Source organism: Molothrus ater, chromosome 3, assembly GCF_012460135.2.
Source record: "Molothrus ater isolate BHLD 08-10-18 breed brown headed cowbird chromosome 3, BPBGC_Mater_1.1, whole genome shotgun sequence".
Classification (NCBI taxonomy): domain Eukaryota; kingdom Metazoa; phylum Chordata; class Aves; order Passeriformes; family Icteridae; genus Molothrus; species Molothrus ater.
The window spans coordinates 33,853,702-33,873,197 of NC_050480.2; positions in this window are offsets into that span (position 1 = coordinate 33,853,702).

Consider the following 19,496-nt stretch of genomic DNA (forward strand, 5'->3'; position numbering starts at 1 on the left):
GGGGGGAGGATGGTAAATTAGCCTCACAGAAGACCTGTATGCACACACAAGCGACCCTATATATGGATTTTCTGCTGAGTGTTTACAAAAAGCTCATTAGTTATTCATGACATTTTGGTGTGAGACTTCCTCAAAAGGATGAAGAATTAGACCTTGTCTCCTGAAATACACAGAAAAGTGCTAAATGTGACAGTAATTGCCTTGTCAAATAGTCAAGAACGAGACGTCAGGTGAACAGCTTTTCATTGTTTTATCTATATCATTGTACTACTGTGTACACCTAATGACTTTCTGTCTTGAGTAATTTTTATTTTGATGATTTGGACTTGCAACTAATTTGTTTTTTTTTTTTTTTTGAGAATCTGACCTTTCTCATTCTGAATCCTTCCAGCATATTTTGAACCATGTCTTAAGAAAAAAAGTAAAACCTTGCTGCTTTATTTCACTTCACTTTAATTTTTTTTCTCCTGATTTTTATTATTACTATTTTTATTGAAGGAGAATGCAGTGGTGCCAACAGCTCAGGGTTTGGCAGTGCCTGGGGGTGGCAAGTTGGTGATTCCTTTTGTTTTCTCCCTGTGAAGCTATTGAGATCTGCTGTTTGCACAGGCACAGAAGAGTTTTAGATTGACAGTAAATTTTTTGAGTGGCCTGTCTTGAGCCTCTTTAACTCTATTGATCTTTCCCATTGACCACCACCTGAGCCAGACATAGGAAGACTTGAGGGTAAAAATCATTGTGAGAATCTACCTTTTAAAATATCCTGTGATGCTGGTACACAGCCAGTAAACTCAAATATTGCCTCTCAGACTGCCTGCTGCAGACATTGCCAGATATTTCAAAGCTCTCCATGTTGAATGGATTTGGGTGTGCTTTCATCCTTAAAGGTTTTTTTTCTGGGTTGTATTTCTTCACTTGGTGTTTTTTTTTTATTGCTGGCTACTGCTCTCCACTCTCCCCCGTTTAAATGTTTTGGGTATCTGTATTATTCCTGTTGTGGGAAAACTGCTCCCTAGTCAAGATTAGTCATAGTGAATTTTCAAATCTGAATATGCAAAAAGCATTGGTGCAAGTTTGCTCTTTTCCAGTAGTTAGCCTCACTGTTGGCTTCCAGGCAATTTCTTCTATTTCCCCCCTCTTTATAGATCACCATTAAATTAGAGTCTTAAGTAGGGTAAACAAAATTTATTTTGGTCAGTGGATTACGAGGCAACATTTGGTTTGTATCTATTTACCCTGAAGATATACACACACACACGTATGTATGCAGTGGATATATATGGGGACAAAGTTTTTGCAGGGTCTGTTGCAATAGGAGAAGGAGTAACAGTTTTGAACTAAAAGAAGGTTGATTTATATTAAAGATTTTTTTTTATGATGAGTAGGGTGGTGAAACAGTGGCACAGGTTTCCCAGAGAGGTGGTAAATGCATCATCCATGCCTGGAAACACTCAAGGTGAAGTTACACGGGGTTCTGAGCAATCAGATCTAGTTGAAGATACTCTCACTCATTGCAGGGGCATTGGATCTAATGGCCCTTAATGGTCTTTCCAATCCAAATGATTCTATTATTTTATGATATAAATAGAAAAGGTGGCTCTAGAACATTGTTACAAATCAGTTTAACTGACTTTTTCCAGCCAAGATGGGGCGTCTGATATGAGATTGCCCGGTGATTCGGGATAAGGCCAGGTGATTTAAGCACAGGCCGGGTGGGATGGCTCGTGTGTAGCATCTGGAGACGATCACTAGATGGCAACGTGACACAGCCGAAGGGCCCTCTCGCCTGCCTGTAGCAAGCTTTTAATTTATTTCTTGTAATCACTGGATGAAATGGTCTTTTTTGTTCAGATTATATAGCCAAGGTAGAGGGTCTTGTGAACTTGTAAGATGAAGAAATTAGTTATCATTGCAGATTAAACGGCCATCTCAGAAAATAAATAACTATTTTTAGAGCTCTTGTTAATCCATCTCTAGAGTTACTGTTCCTTAGTGTAGTGGCTTGAATTTTGGATAAAGATCTTTAAAGAATAAAAGCCCAAACTGAAGGATTTGACCTTTTGCACTGCTGCAGTTTTGTCCGTTCTGTGGTTGATGGGTGGTTTTTCATGTGACTGTTTTAGAACCAAGTGTGGTCTAGGTTCTGTACAGGTAAAAAAAAAACAAAGCGTGAGCAGCATGCACCTCAGGCTGACACACAAACTCTGACCTGATAAAGCGATACAGTGCATGTGCCAGAATGAGTAAACATCTCACAGCACAAGACCTGTGCTGAGAGCAGGCAAGGCAAAGGGTTTCCTGAAAGTTGTGAGATGGAGAGGTGAGAGGCCAGGCATGCACTGGCATCTCTTTGTGGTGAAGTTCTGGGTGCTTTTGGTCAGAGGTACTGCAGCACATCATAGGCTGTATGAAAAGGGCCAAAAGTCTGTCCCTAAAATTTCTTCAGCTCCTACCAAAGCAGTTTCCAGAGATGCAGATATAGACTATCTTTGGAGTGCACAGATATACTATTAGAGAGCTGGAGTTCAGAAATCCTTAGCGAAGTCAGGAAATACTATTTCTTAATTAAAAAAGATCAAAATGATATTCATCACTTGTGGGTTAAGGAAATGTATTTCTTTAAATACAATATGAACCTTGAAGGTTAATCAGAATAACAAACTTCACTTTATAGCAGAAGAGAAACAACTTTCTGCTGATACAGTAGCAGATGAATATTCTAAAATAGCTTTCTTGAGGACAGAGACTCCAGATTCACCATTTCATGCAAGAATTTCTTTTGCATATTGGAGATTGCAGTCTGGGGAAAGACTACATACATATGTCAGCATGTGTGTAGCCATAGCTCCTAGTATCAAAAATAAGCATAGGCTGTTTCTGTTAAGGTATTCCCACTGAAGCCAGGGAAGTATTGGTGCTCTGGAGAAGTTAATCTCTAATCCTGAGATACCTCTATAATCTTCTCCCCCCCTCTCTCTCTCTTTATATATATACATATATATATATAACTATCAGATATTATATATCTGATAGTTCTGGTCACATAATGGTCAAGGAAGATAAACTTGGAGTAGGATAGGTGAATAGACCTACAGTGAATAGACCCCCCCAGCCCCAGGTCTCTTCAGCCATAAAGTACAAGAAGAGACTTCAACAACTTTTCTTATTTGAAGCAAAATGAAGGTTGAGAAGCTGTTTGGGGGTGACAATACAAGGGAATAAGGGGAGGAAAAAGCTACAGAACCATGGTAGCAGAAGAGCAAGTGGATGTACATTAGCTATCCGTTCTAGATGGAAAATATGCCTTGCCATCAGAGCAGGGATGTCTAATGTGGGTAAGATAAACCCAGTTGATGCTTTTCTTGAATAAATTAGGTGGCTTGGTTGACTGTGGGAGGACTCATCTTCTCAGCTCTTTTCCTTCCTTGAACACACACACAACTGAAATGTTTGATGTCCCAGTGAATGATCATGCAACGGTGGACTATACTGTGCCTCTAATCTCTCCCTGTTTTCAGGGCTACTGTGGGAATATTTACTTGTACCAGTAGTCTGAGTCTTGATATAGGGATTTCAAAAGCTGAACTACTCCTCTGCTGGTGTTGGAGTGGACTTAATTTGTCCTCTTATCTCTGCTGAGCTGAAGATCTTTTGTTAGCAGTAGAAGACTTTTTTTTTTTTTTTTTTTTTGGCATTAAGATGAAAAAAGGAAGATTTTAAATCTTCATTCACTTTTGTTCAGTTTCCTTGCTGCTCCCATGGTCCAGGGCAGATAGAAACTGATCTGAAATGTATGGGAGGGAATGTGGAACACCAGAGATGTTATATCTCCCTCAGGTCTTCAGGTGTGTGTGTTTTCTCACCTGTAATGATAATGTCTGGTCTTCTCCACTTCACAGTCTGTATAGCACAAGATGATCATCACAGAATTGGAAGGGGTCTGTCAAATGGCTGCTGTGGTGTTACCTTTCCAATGCTCTGATCCTGAACACAACATCAAGGAGAGATTCCAAGGTGAACAGCCAGCTGATCTGTCCCTCCTTGTCCCATCAGGATGAAGAGTGGGAGGAGAAGAGGACACATGCTAATATATATTCACATAGTTTTAATATAACTAACAAAGGCACTGGAAATTCCAAACACGTTGCAGCATGAACGGAGCTGCTTTCTTCCTTCCTTTCGCGGGAATATGTGCAAAGCTCGCAGTTTTCAAAGACATCCACAAGGAGGAGCCCGGAGCTTGCCAAGGACAGACCTATTCCTGTCCCGTTTTTTTATTGCCACATCCGCTGAGGGTAGCCTTGTCTTGAAGCATAATTAGTTCTGAGGCAGAATTTTATCAGCGTAGTCTTTGGGGAGTGGTAGCATGTAAACAGTTATTAAAATGTTATTTTGGGGTCATAATTCTGTCATGAGCCAAACTTGACAGATGCAGATAGAAGAAGGGGTTATCTCTCCACAGGGACCATTTGTTTCCTTCTGATGATTTACTTCAAATGGTGCATTTCCCTTCAGTCTGTGGGATCATACAAGGATAGAGAAAATTTTCATATTTAGAGCAAGAAAGCACATAGCCTTTTACACTGGGAAAGATGGGGACAGGATAGATTCTTACAAGCAAGGTCTTCCTTCTGGTAGCTTCAGAAACAAGAATAATGGGCATTAATAGACAGGGACATCAGGTCTGTTTTTTTCTCTTTATCCCTTCCTTCCTGAAAGCTGCCACTGAGCTTCTTTTAAGTTTAGTTGTTAGGAGGGACAAAAGAAATGTGTTTTCAGCTCTATAATCTTCCATAGGCTTGCTGTGTGACTAGATGGATTTTTTCATCTCTGTATCTTTGTTTTCTTTTGGGAGAATCACAGAATGGTTTGGGTTGGAAGGGACCTGTCTAATTCCAACCTTCCTTCCATGGGCAGCAACACCTTCCACTAGACCAGGTTGCTTAAAGCCCCATCCAGTGTGGCCATGAACACTTCCAGGATCTGGGTGTCCACTCCTCTGGGCATCCTGTTCTGGTCCCTCACCACACTCACAGTCAAGATTTTTTCCCTAATACCTAATCTAAACCTGCCCTCTTTCACTTTAAAGCAATTCCCCCTTATTCTATCACTACATGCCCTTGTAAAATTTCCATCATCAGTTTTCTTGTAGGGTCCCTTTAGGAACTGGAAGATGCTGTAAGGTCTTCCTGGAGCCTTCTCCAAGGTGAACAGTCCCAACTCTCTCAGCTTGTTCCAGTCCTCTGATCATCTTCACGGCTTTTGGACTCACTCCAGCAGGTCCAGTCCTCCTTGTGTTGGGGGCCCCAGAACTGGATGCATTACTCCATGTGGGATGTCACCAGAGCGGAGCAGAAGGGCAGAATCACTCCCCTGGACCTGCTGGCCACCCTGCTTTGGCTGCAGCCCAGGATTCTATTGGCTTTCTGGGCTGCAGTGGCTCATGTCAAGCTTCTTGTCCAGAGTCCTTCTCCTCAGAGTTGCACTCAATCCATTCTCCACCCAGCCTGTATTTGTGCTTGGATTACCTTGACCAAGTGCAGGTGCAGGACCTTGCACTTGCTCTTGTTGAACTTCATGAGGTTTTCCCAGGTCCACTTCTCAAGCCTGTCAAGGTCTCTCTAGAAGGAGCACAGCTCTCCTTGCTGTCTGTTGATGATTCCTTTCTCTGGTAAGGTCTCAGATACTGTCTCACAGGAGAGGGTGTGGTTACTTAGGGGCTGTCTAAGAGAATTTTCCAGGATGCTTTAACCTTTTTTCAATTTTCTAGTTGGGGAGTGATTATGTTTAGTTTATAGCCACAAAACTACTAGTGAAGGCGATCAGTGATGGCTTTGGGGCTCTCTGCTGCTGGCTGATGGATGCAGCCCCCTTCCTAGTGAGGGGAAAATTGTGGCACTCTGTCCTGTTGCCTTGTGCCATGTGTGCTTCCTTGGGCAGTAATGCATGGGAAGGTGGCAGAATTACAGACATCTAACTTTGTACCTTCTCCTCTCCAGTTCATCTATTCTTGTGACTCAGTTAGCAAAATTTCCCCAGACTTCAACGGGACTAGGAACAAGCATTTAGAGCATGTTAAGTTTTTTTATTTTTTTAATAATTAATTGCCTTTGAAACGTGAGTAGGAATTTAAGTGCAACCTTCTAAAATCACCTACCAATACCTTTGCTAGCTGAATGCACAAATGCACTTCAAAAGCGGGATACCAACATGTTCTTAAATTCTTACTTTTATCTTGCTGTTGCACATTGCTGAATCAAATGCCCTAAGGTAGTTGACTTCACTTACCAACATAATTTTCATCTTGCCTCACAGAATTTTTATTCTGGGGCAGCTCTAGTACCACATTTGGATCTTGCCTATGTAGTTTTCCACCAATGTGCCTTCCCTGCTAACAGTGGTACTTCTCCAAGTTTAGAGGGACAGCTGAACTAGCTCCAGGAAATCACAACATTCAGAAGACCTGCTGATACCTGTTGTCATTCCTGGGCACAGGTATCTGCCTCTGAGGGAAGTTCTCTGCAGCTGATGCAGCTGTTCTCTGTTAAGTGTGTGCAAACAGCACCTAACACTTTCATTTGTACTCACTGAACACTGTTCTGCTCCTCCATGCTCATTAGCAGTGAAATTGATGACATCATCTGATGGGCCCAGCATGATCTGGGGCTTCTGTGATTGATTAAATGCAGAGGCAAATTTGAGGCATTAAATTAGTTGCAGAAGTAGTTTCTTGCAAGTGGACTGTGGAAAGTGGCACTGATTGATATTACAGTGTGAGCCACAGGGGTCTTTGTCCTTTACCTCTATGGAGGCTTAAATATATTGTGACATTTTGTTTTCTCCCTGGCTCTGTGATGAAGAGGAATTAGGTTGTGGTCATGGAAAAGAGCAGTGTGAGGCTATGTGCCAAGAGATTTGTGTTGTGGCTTGGCTGTTTCAGCTGGACTCCCTGCTTATGTCAGGCCAAGCATCTTTGCCTCTGCTCTGTATCCACAGAATTAAGCTAATGTGCCTCTGCAGCTGCCTGGGGACATCAGGAGGCTCGATGTTAAAAGCTGATAATGACCACCAGCAAGTGAGCCTCTGGAGGGGGATTATTCTAAACAGATTTTTCAGTTTAGTAGGAAAAAAACCCACATCACTTTCTATTCTTCTAGAGAGATGGGACTTGGGAGCTGATGGCTTCAGGGTTATGGAGACTTTTGAGTGTTTAAGAAATGCAGAGCTGGACTGGAAGGCTCTCCACCTTTGCACACCCAGAAGAGAACAGTGCTTGGAAGCCCAAGAACAGAGTGCAGGAATGTCTCTAAGGCTTTGAGAGGAAGGAAAGAAGGTGACTTATTTTTGCATCAAAAGTTTACAGAAAAGGCTGGCCTCTGAGTGAGGAAATAGCCTACTTTGTGTTTCTCAAATTTAGGGAAAAGGACATTGCTGTTTCCTCTTACCACAGTCTTGCTAAAGGTTACAAAATTTAATTCTCTCTCAAGTTGATCAAAACCTGCTGAAACAAGTCTCTGCTTGCAACCTTTCCTGTCACAAAAGCCATGCTGGTATTTGTTAAGTGCATCTTGGATCCTCGTTCTGACAGTGCTGTATAAAACCAGACACTGTTCCTGTGCAGAAACTGAGGGAATGGTTGACATCAATAATTGAAGCATTTAAAATGAATCACTAAGATTAAACACTGAATTAGTGATTCAGAGATCCCTGTTTGGTAAATAAATGAAACAGAAAAGAAATTACTCAGAGACTACTCTAGCTCTTTTAAGGGTGAATAAAGAATTTCTGTTGTGGAGGTTTTTGCTGGGGCACTGTGACCTTGTGAGAGAAAGGATCCCCCCATTCTCTTCTGTGGTGTACAACCAGCTGAGCAGTGATGATGGCATAGTATTTGTGCTGTGCTTTAATACCTGAATGCCTAATGTGGCAATGAATTTAGCTTCCTTCTTCACTGCCCTTTCCCCTGGTCTCTCACCAGTGCTGAGATTACTTTGAAGGCTTGATTCTGCTTTGCCATAGTGTGTGCAGCACCTGCCAGCCATGAGCAGAGAGAGCAGGGGACCAGCTCCTCTGGATCCGAGACTTTTTGAGCAATTTCAAGTGTTTTTGCTCTTTGCACGTACAATTCATTTTGTTTCCCTCTGGAAAAACTCAACAGGCTAAGATAGCACCTTGTAGCGTTCTTGTCATGTCTCCTTAGTGACGTCCCTGCCGTCTTGTCCACATGAATAACAAAGCCAGATCTGCAGTTTTGTCTTGAGAGGTAATAAAAATGAGCTCCAGCTGCTTTTGTTCTGGTGTATATAAATTGTTAGCCCTACTGTGTGCTCCAAACCCAGAATTTGTTTTCTGGCTATTGGTGGTGCTGATGTACGGGGGAAATGCTGTTGTCTGCATTTTGCAAGCAATGTTGACAGTGTGGAGCAGAAACTAATACAAATATGGCTATTAAAGTATACAATAAATTAGGCAATGCTGACATGGATGTGATAAGATACAAATAGGTAACATTGAGTTGTTGTGCTTACTAGGGCAGTTTCTCTAGAGGCATAATCAAGCTGTGATTCTTATGTTTTTTTCACTTTCCCTCCCTCCTGCATATTGCTCTGTCTTTTCTCCAACTTAATTTTTTTGCATGCATCTTCCTGCCCTGTCAGCCTTGAAGTCTAAAGACCAGCTTTTTGAGGGTGGATTATTTCTTTAGAGAGAAGGACTGACAGTAGCAATTGGACATAACTTATTGTTTACTGAGGCAAATGGTGCAGACTCAAAGGAACCTTACTGAATTGCACATGCCAAGAACACACTGCTCCAAGTCCCAGCTCCAGTTTTTGAGGGTACAGGCTACTTCTGCCTTGGGGGGCATTTGACACGAAGCATGTTAGTGGGATGTGAGATTTTGGCAACTGAAGTACACTTGGGAGATGTTTGCTTGAAACCTCTGTGTTTATTTCAAAGGAATTTTTAAAGATGTGCTTTTTTTTTTCCGTTTGGGAAGGGAGATGGGACAGAGGGCTAGGGTCAGGCTGTCCTACAGCCAGCCCACCCCTGCCAACCTGCAGCTGCTGTGTGCTTGGAAGGAAGTGCTGTAACCCTTGGTGCTATGAGATAAAAGTGGTTTTGTATTTCAGTTTGATTACCCTGTCCTGAGTTCATAAGACCCCTATCATTTATTGCTTGGTGTGAGAGTTAGGATTTTAGCGTAGTGAAGGTCACCCCTCTGTGACTTTGGCTTTGCTACCTAATTGTAAGAGACACCCCACTTCCCCAGCTTGCTTTTAAATTAAAACAAGAAAGGTTACAATTTGGAGCCTGAGAATTGGTTTTTTTAATGAAGAGAAGTCATGTCTTTTCTCTAAGGAAACACCTGGAAAATTAACATTTTATGGTGTGCCAAATTAGTTCCTTTGAAACTGCAAGGTGAAAAAGGTTGTTAAGTCAGACACTCACAGAGGATTTCTTCAGCTCTGTGAAATACCTGTATGGCCAGCAACAACTGATTTCCCCTAAAAGTAGCTCTGAAGAGAAGATCAACATTTTGCTTGTATTGATCACTTCTCCCCACTCACAAGACTTATTCAGGACTGATTTTAGAACCCTGAATACCAGCAGTAAGAGGAAGCTTTGGAATGTTTGAATGAACTACTAGTGAAAGAAAGATTCAGCACTGCATGTGAAGGCTCTGAGGCTAAATTTAGCCTTGATGTTACTATTCTGGAATTTTGTTTCCAGTTAGAATGATCTTGTGTATATCTGCATTATCTGTATATGTTTTTTTTTTTTTTTTTTTGCATCTAATCTTATCTAAATAGGAGATACATATTCACTAAATGTTTACACCAGCTCAGCTGTAAGGATGGTTTGGCACCGGAAAATAATTCAAAACCCTGGATCTTTCATGTTGGTAAAATCCGTCCAGGTCAGCAGTTCATATGTTTGTTATGCATGGCTCTTACCCAGGAATCACAAGCAGAAAATAAATAAAAGAAGAGGTAACTTTTTTTACCTGAACAATGTCTTGACTAATTACAGTTGATATGTAAGAAAAATGCATGCTACTTTTAAGAGTTTTTTTATTCTAAGGAGGGAGATGGGAGAGAAGCTGGAGCAAGATGCCAAAATGTTTTCTACTGAGGTACTGTCACCTCAGTCACTCTTTGTCTGATTAATGATTTAAATATGTAAACAAAATAGAACATTCTTGAAAAGAACTACAGTTTGTATTAAACAGATCAGTAGCAAGGCTGCCTAGGACCAAAGTTCAATTAATGACGTTGCATGAGCATTTGCCACACTCTGGTCTTAAGTGCTATTATAATTTCACATATTTTAGAAGACAAGAGGCTGTGCTGATTAAGTTCATTCTGCTTCATTTTTTACCTGTTAAGTAAAGCCTTGCATGCTGGGTAAGGAAATAGGTTGTTCAATGAACATGCCATCTTTCAGTGCCCTTATCCTCCAGCAACGATTGGAGCTACTAATGCTTGTCAGTGATGGGGCCCATCAGCTCCTATGTTGCCTGATTTGGGAGGCTCCTAGTCTCTTAATAATGCTGTTGAATGAAGTGACCTGGTTTTCCACACCTGTGGAGTGTCACAGACATGTGCAAGAGCTGCTTGGGTGTCTCTCACAGCAGAGGCCTGGTGTGATGGTGGGGGGCACAGAGCTGTGGGTTGGCTGCAAGCAGAGCCCAGACCCTGCTGGGGTGCCTAGGGCTACCTCGCTGTGCAGCAGCAATACCAACATCACATTCCCATCCCTGGCAGTGGGCACTGCAGGGGAAAAAGCAGCCCTCCTGGGGAGATGTTGGAACAGATGTCTGCTTTGCACAGGAACTTAACCAGTGTATTCTAAATATCAGCCAAGGAAACTTAAAGTGTTACTGGGGAAGAGTGATCTTTTTAGGACCTCTTCCTCCAAATTCAGCCTGGTACTAATGAAACATTTGTATGTGCTGTACACAAGAGTGGTGCTTGGTTTTTGGAATTGGCCCTGGTTCTCCCAGAAGTGCTGGAGAAACATCATGGGGGTTGTCACTGTTTAGGGAAGTAACTTGGTTTTCTGAGAGTCCTGGGGGTGTGGTATCACTGTAAGGAGGGATGATTCTTAGAGAGCAAACAGCACCTAAATTCAAAGGGACTTCCCTGAATGGTTTTGGTGCTTTAAGTTTTAGCTGTCATATTTTCCAGATTCTGTACTGCATTTCTGTATAACTCTGAACTTCATATAAAGTGTTAGCAAGTTCTCTTCACAGTTTAGTTAGACAAAGCAATCCTTTTCCAGCCTGAGAACCAAGGACACAATTGCAGCTTCAGGCCCAAAAAGTGTAAATAACAATGAATTGAGGAGAGCAATCTGGGAGAATGGGACTTAATAACCTGAGATGTAATTGGAAAATTAATCCCAATATGTAAATGGACCAAAACTTGTGTGAGAACTTGTGACCAGGAGTCCATCTTGGGTAGAGCCATGGCTGGGCTCTTGTACTGCCCAAGGTGTACCCTTTGAAGGCCTTTTCATTAAATACCTACTTTATCTCTTTAACACTGTCTAGCCTCTGTTCTAGGTGGCCTCTTTAAGAATCAGTTTGTTGTTACTTTTGGTCCCAGACACTCAGCAGCCCTGAATTTTGAACCTGGCCTTCCCATGGTATAGAGTATGCCAGTAGGTGTTAAACTGCAGCGGAACATGTGCATAAATCATTCCTTTCTTTCATTAAAGGCAATCTAGTGATTTAAAATTGCTATGGGGAGAAAAAGTTCTAAAGTCAGATTATAGAATTTCAAGGGATTCTTATTTTCATCATGGTGGGGGGGGAAAGCCCTGTAACATTTGCAATGTGACATAAATGTCAGCTTTCCTCTAAAGAAGAGTCCTGCAGGTTGATTGTTTTCCACTTTTGAAATCATGACAGAAATAAGCCTGAGGAAAAAAAAATAGTGTCTTTTGTCCCTGTCTTATACTGTCTCAGGGACACCCACAGAGAAATTGGTAGAAAATATCTCTTGATCATGAAAGATGGATGGACCCATGGCTAGAGCTTAGCTGTGACATTCCAAGTTTAGTATGAATTTTTGCCTCTGGGTTTGAGCTGTTTACAACAGGTTTTAGCTTGAAGTTCAAAATTGTGGTTGTAGGGAAATATGGCATTTTTGCTCCTGAAAGTGTATAAGGAGGTGTGTGAAGTAGATGTGCTCTTTTCATTGCTTAAGCAAGTCAATGGAAAAATCCAGTTGCTGGGTATCCAAACATCAGGACTTTTAGTACAGTCTGAAGGCCAACAGATTTTCAGGGGAAGCTGTGTTCTGTGGTATTTTGTCTTCAGCAGATAAGAAGCAAGCTCCAAGCCTTGCTACCCTATCCTGTGTATTTTAGTGCAAACTGGAGAAGCTAATCTGTTTGAATCTCAATACTTCCCTCTCAGCTCTGCTAATTGAGTAGTTTGTATGCATCCTCTAAAGGTGAAAGTATACACTTGGTGGAGGGAGATTTTTTTTGTGTTTCTAGATATTTTCGTTTTTAAAAAAATGTGCTTATCTTGCTTTATTGCCATAGAAAATACCTACAGCACTTGCAATCTGTGCAAAATGCTTTCCTATCTCACCAATAACCTTAAAATTTTCATTTTTAAGGTTAAATCTTGTTCCTAACTCCAAATTGATCACTCCCTAGTGTTTGATAGCATTCTACCCTCTGGTTTCTGCATTTTAGTTTAGAAATGGCAGAAATGTGGTCAGTGATCTTGCTAGTTTAAAATAAAGTTGCACAAGAAAGAGTTACAACAGAAATAAGTCTTCTCTGCAATCTGCAAGCAGACTGGTACTCTGATCAGGCTGAAAATTGTGTGAGATGTGGCCTTATAAGTTTCATGCTACATTAGTGTCAAATCTGGACTCTCTATTCCTCTCTTGGGGTGCTTCAGGTCCATTTATAAGGAGTAAAGGAATCAAGAGGAATCTAGTGGTTCATCCCATGAAATCCAGTTTCTGCTACTGATCAGTATTTTATGATCCAGAGAAAGTTTGGAGCTACTTAGAGTGATGACTGCTGTTATGGGGAGGACACTAGTTTTCACGTCCATGTGGTTAGTAGTTAATTAATCCTCTGGGTTTTGATTGACTTTGGTAAGTAGGGATGTTGACAACAATTCCTATGAATTGTTGACTTTGTTAATGCAGTGTTTCTATAAATTAATATTCTATAGGAACATTAGTAAACATAGTAAAGAGAGGACAGGAAAGTGACTGTCTCTATGGAGGCACATTTCATCCAGAAATCTGTAGCATCTGTGAAGTCTTAACTTTATAAGAAGAAGCTAAGTCAGCTCCTTTGTAGTGTACTTCCTTCCCTATATTTTCTATCTCTGTTTTAGCGAATCATGTCACAGTTGTGTGCTTTAGTCCCTACTGTAAGCACTCTAAGTTTTCCTGAGTCTTGTCTGAATGACCAAGCAGCACATTCTGTCTCTGTGGGGTACATTTTTAGTGTGGTGTTCAGGGAAAGAAGGCGCAATTAGGACTAACCCATTAACTGTAATAGCTCTTTATGTACTGCACTGACTGTAGACCCCTGTGAGGGTCATGGCATTGCCAATTAGCCTACATCTGTCCAGAAACAAGGTTCTCTTTGATCTCTCTAAGTCTAATCTAGTTTTATTTGTAAGTAAAATTGGACAGTGCAGCCTTAAAGAGATAAATGGAAACTCTGCAAAATGGCCCTGAAACTAGTATTGTAATTGTTGGAGGATATGTTTATGTTTATACTGCATTTTCTGCTGTAAAGTGACTTAAACCTGGTCAGCTAAGCTGGTCTAACTCAAGACCTGTTGGGTACTAACAATTCTTTCAGGTAATAAAAGAAACATGTTCTGAAGCAGTCTATGTGCTTTGACTTGGGGACAGGCATTTTATAGGGTAATATCAGAATCTTTTATTCATGTCTATTCTAGTAAGAATGTTGATGGAATACAATGAAGGCTGTTTTAGACTGAGCTGGAAAAACTGCCATGTATTCTTGTGAGGATGGTGGGGAAATGCAGCATGCCTTAGTCTTGGTCACTTGGCAGTCAGGTGTTTTTTTCCTCTCCTAGAGGAAGTTTTGCATTATCAAGTGATAGGGCATCTAAGGAATATTATTTAAAGATTACCTGCAGAGATAGTTTCCCTCTCCTTCTGTTTTTCTCTGACCATATGGCTGTCGGAAGTTATTGTAGTGTGTCTGTTAGGGATGTTATGCTTCTTGGATACATGGAGGGTGAACTGCTCAACAGGGCTCAGAAAGCAGTAAAACAAAGCAAATACATCAAAACTTGTCTTCAGTATGGACTTACATAAAAGCAAATTCACTTTTTCTGCAGCTCTCTTGCAATAGACTGTAGATGAAGAACTGTCAAGAAACACATAAATAAGTAAGTCAAAAAAGAATTTTTAAAAATCTTTACAGAGTAAATGAATGCATGTACAGCTGTATTAACTCATAACCTTTCTGAACTGATTTATGTTGATGAAAACTACTTCTCTAATGGGAAAAAATTTTGAAGCACATCATAGAGAACTGGGTGACATAGTTTGCTTTTATGACAGCAAAAGTGCAAGACATTCCTTATCTCATATTTGCCTCCTGTGAAGCTTATACCCTTCCCGGGAAGAATTTGTAAGCATGGTTGAACGAGAGGAGTCGTCAGATGTGTTTATTCCTACAATTCATCCTAAATGCAGATGAACTACTTGAAAGTAGTTCTTGCTTTCAAGGTACCAAAAGAAGTACTTTTATACAATACTTTCCAGTGCATCAGGAAAATAAATTAGAACTTTGTCACATTGTATTATTGAATACAACAGCTTGATATTTTTGAGTGGTGTTGCTAAAAATTACGAATATTAGAGACAATCCTATTCCCACTGACTTGAAGCTGAATTTTGCTCCATTTGAGAAGTGATGTTGCACTGCTACAGCTGTGGAAGAACAAGCAGCAGGTTCAAACAGCCTGGAACCACACAAACCAGAAATGATATGCAGATTAGGCAGCACATGAAACGATCTCACAGTATCTTCTTTATATATTCCGGGCAGGTCTATTTTCCTGGTATGATAATGTCCTAATGAGCCTTCTCTATAGCTCTGGTCCTTCAAAAGAAAAAGCTAGCAAAGTCTTAAGAGAAGGGGAGAGCAACCCTGCTGAGCTGAAACTTGCTGGTGTCCCATTGCATCAGGTCTTCGTGGTGTGTGGTCTTTTTCCTATCAATAAGCCTCTGTGGGGTTTTTTGTTGTTGTTCTGTACAGTAAAATAGACTGTTGGGAGTGGTTTCTCTCTTTGTTCAGAACTATGCATATGAATTCCTGGGTTTTTCTGCCTAATGCTATTATCATCCCTCCACTGACTGGAATTGTGAGCACAGGCAGACTATATGAAGCAATAGGATAATAGGACAAATCTGGTCCTAGATTAGTTTCACCCACTTTATTCTTTTTCCATGTCCTCTTTACTAATTTTATCCACTTTGGTGGGTATTATAGTCATGTCTCCCACTCCAAAGCTTTCATTTTGGTTAACAGCCTTTTCACTGTTACCATAGAGTCCCATTACCTTTGTTTCTGTTTACAGTGTGAATAGATGTCCATCACTATATTGTCCATCGTGACATGCAGTAGCACAATAAATTGTCTAGGGAACCAGTCAGCTTCTAAGAAGAAATGTGCTATGGCTGCTAATGCCTCCAAGGAAAAAGCTTTATCTGGGGTGGAAACTTTAGTGAAGGACATAGCAGCTAACACAGTGCATTTGCACAATATAAAGCCTGTGAGGGACAAGGAAAACAAGAGTAATGGGAATCTCTGATTTCCTTCCTGTTGAAGGAGATAAGATGTGATGAAGAAACCAAGTATTGATGAACTTGCTGGTGTCTGGTTCCTGGAGCAGTTGATCAGCAGGCCTGCAAGGGGGTGGGTGGCTTTGTGCCAAGTGATGTGTAGGACCTGAATCTTACAAACTGTGTCACAAGAACTATTAATATACTTTGGTTCAGAATTCTTGTTAGAGCATGGGAAGCCAAAAAATTCATCACAGCTGTCCCCAATGGGGAGAAGGGTAATTGTTTAAAATTGAGGAAGTGTTATTAATAAGCTGACATGAAGACTATTTAAGGACCCTGCACCTATTAAAAAAATTGCAGGAAGTCATGATGGTTTCTTTTGCCCAAAACAGAGATTATCAGAAGTAAGAAGAATCTGCCAAGAAGCTGAAATTATGTTTGAAGAGAGAAAGAAAAAAAAAATCCTACTCTTGTATGTTATATATAAAGCCCAGAAATGTATATTCAAATTTTTTAGTTTTACCTATCAACTACTAAAAGGGATCCAAACCTTTATAGTAACTATCACGTTTCTTTAAATGCATCAGGAGCATGAAACCTGCTTGGATATGTGTAGGAGTAATAGGAGATCAAAGTGTAACAGGAATATTGCAACTTGGTTAAGGTAAATGAAAGGAAATTTCATTAATTCTGTAAATTGTTTTCTATGGAATAACCTGGGGAAATTTCCCATGCCACAAACCTTTCTGTGAGGTACCATTGAGAAAGTCTTTCTGAAATTGCAGTGACTGTAAAAGGTTGTTGAAGAGATGGACAAAATGAACAGTAACAAATCACCACAACTAGACTGTGCTCATCCAAAAGCTTCAGAGGAACTGCAGCTTACAGCACTGTGTAACTGCTGGCTGGGAGATGCCTTTGCACCAGGAGGTGATACATGTGATCAGGAAGTTTGACGAAAATACTTGATACAGCATAGAAACTGTAACAAAATGAAGAATTAGAGGATATCTGGATAAATATGGCATGCTTGGTAAGAGTCAAGTTCTGCATCTGCCTTGCAAATGTGTTGCTGTTCTCTGTAGGAGTCAACAAGCTTGTTGATAAAGTGATGTGTGGTATGGTTTCCTTTGTCAGAGACCGTAGTGAAAACCAGCTTCCTTGTTAGAGGATTTTAGGAAACCTGAGCAGTTATGACATCAGAAGAACAGTTCTGGTGTGGATAGATAATTTGGCTAAAATTTGGAAAACAAGGTCAGTGGTGAGTCCTTGGACTGAGGAGATCACACAGGAAGGTGTGTGCTCTTGGCTCTGCTCACCCAGGGCTTGAAGAGAAGCTTATGCAGACACCATGCCATCATAGCAGGGGTGGCAAATGTGAAGTCTGTCTGGAGAACTGCAGAAGGACCTCATAAGACTGACTGGCTAAGAAAATGTTAGATAAAACTCAGTTTAGGTAATGATAAATTGATGCATGTGGGGAACAAACAATCCAGTTTACATTAAAGATGAGTAGTGAGCTGAGCTCACACTGAGAATTGGGGTATCTGGAGTGAGAACCTGGGGCTTTAGTGGATAAGTCTGTGAAAATGTCAATTTACTCACTTGTGGTTAAAAATGCAAATCAAATGTTGGTGTTTATAAGAAAGGGAACACAGAACAAAACATGACATTGTGTGTAAATATGTGGTTTTCATGCCTCTGAATAATGTGTGAAAGTTTGATCTCTGTATTTAAAAATGATGTAATATAACTGGAAAGGTTTGGAGAAGGACAGCAAGAGTGATCAAAAGCACAAAAAGTCTTTTGTAGGATGCTGTGACTGAACTGGGACTTGGAAAGTCCCAGTTTGGAAAGAGACAGCTGAGTAGTCTCTGATAAAGAGGCACATGAAGAGTTGAATATTCTCTGTGTGTTCCAATTCAAGAACTGCTGAGTATCAAATGGTGTTAATAGGAAAAAGGCTTTAAAAAAAGTTGAATCTTTATGCAGAGGGTGTTGGACATGGAACTTTTGTTAAAGGGTGTTGTGAACACTTTATATTAGTTTTATGGAAATTGAATAAGAGAAAGTAGGTGTTGGAGGCTACTAACTACACAGAAAATACAGCAGCTCATGTCCCTGAGCTAAACCAACAGGAGATTAGAGCAAAATTACGAGTGCCATGCTTATTTGGTCCCTGATCTTCTCTAACAGTTGAATAGAAGTTATGCCAGGCAGTGTTGATGTTCTAGTTGGGTGTAGTACAGCCCCTCTTCTGGGACACAGGGGATCAGGGTCTCTGCTCCGAGCAGCACCATGACCTGCTCACAGGAGCAGGGAGCTGCAGCAGCTCTGGTGACTACTGTACAAAGTGCAGAAGATGAGCGGGTTTTGTAGAGCCCAGACACTTTGCTGGCCTTTCACTCCAGTGCAGGATGGATACCAATTGTTAGCAGTGAGTTTTCTAGTGTTTTGCAAGTGCTTCTCCCAGATGTTCAGGGTAATGCGTCGGCCAACTACTGAAAAAATGGCTCATATGGATTTGACTGGGGGGTTTTGAGATTGGTGCTCTCTGCTGAGTATGTTGCAATCTGGGTGCAGTCCTGCAACTTGCTCTCTAGTCTCCAAACAAACAGAGTAAGAGTGTTCAGTGTGCTGCATAATGCTTTTGCAAGGTTTCTTTTTCTTTCTCTGTTGCTGAGGCTTAACTCGTTTTTTGCATTACCATTTATTTTCACACACAGCCTTCCAGAGCCTCTTTGAATCTCACCAAAGTCAGGGAGAATCTTTTCCTTGACCTCCCCCAGCTTTGGAGTCAGTCCAGCAGTGTGCTGTGCTGTACTCTGCTTTCTGTTAACTCCAGGGATGCAGTCTGGGAGCACCAATTTACCACAGCCTGCACCTGAAATGTTTGATAGCTGAATGTGTTGGAGACACAGGAAGCTGTGCAGTCGCAAAATATGAATTTATATTTTTCCTGTAAATCATTCAAACTGGTGAGTATTGCCACTTCTGATCTCTGGGCATGGATCCAGAAAAAGAACAGAGCAAAGTGTATGTTCATCTATTCTTTTCCCCTTGTACAAAAAGAAAAACAAATACAGAGCTTGTGCCTATTGGAAATTGGAAAAGCAGCATGTTCTTTTTAACTTTAATTTCTATTAAAGTGAGATGCAGATGTTTATGTGGAATGCTCAACCTGGATTTGAATCTGTGCTGAGTTGTCACAGACTGGGTGTCAGAATTTTGTGTTTAGCTTCTAAAATCTTGGGCAAAAATGGCATCCTGAAAGAGGACATCAAGGCGAGGTCCCATGTTTTAGCATCATTCAGATGCACTTGGGTAACATCTCATAGCTGCAAATCATGGCTTGCTGAGGCTAGCCTGCTGCTGTGCACACGTGAACCACCGTGTCCATGTGGCTGAAGCCTGTGGCCAGTCTGTTTTACTGTGTTTGCTCTGTTTTGTGCTGACCCATACTTGCCCAGCAGGTGCTACAGCATGGCTGTGGGGCTGTTTAGATGCTCAGCAGGGATGCCTGACTGCCTAGTCTTTGTGCATGGCATGGATCTGCCAGAATCACAGCTTTTTCTAAGCTTGCAGCACTGGGCCAGCACTGCATTGTGGGTGATATGGAGTGATATTTGTGAGCTGCCAGGTGCCAGGAACACACATATACTTTTCTATCTTTTAGTTGAATTT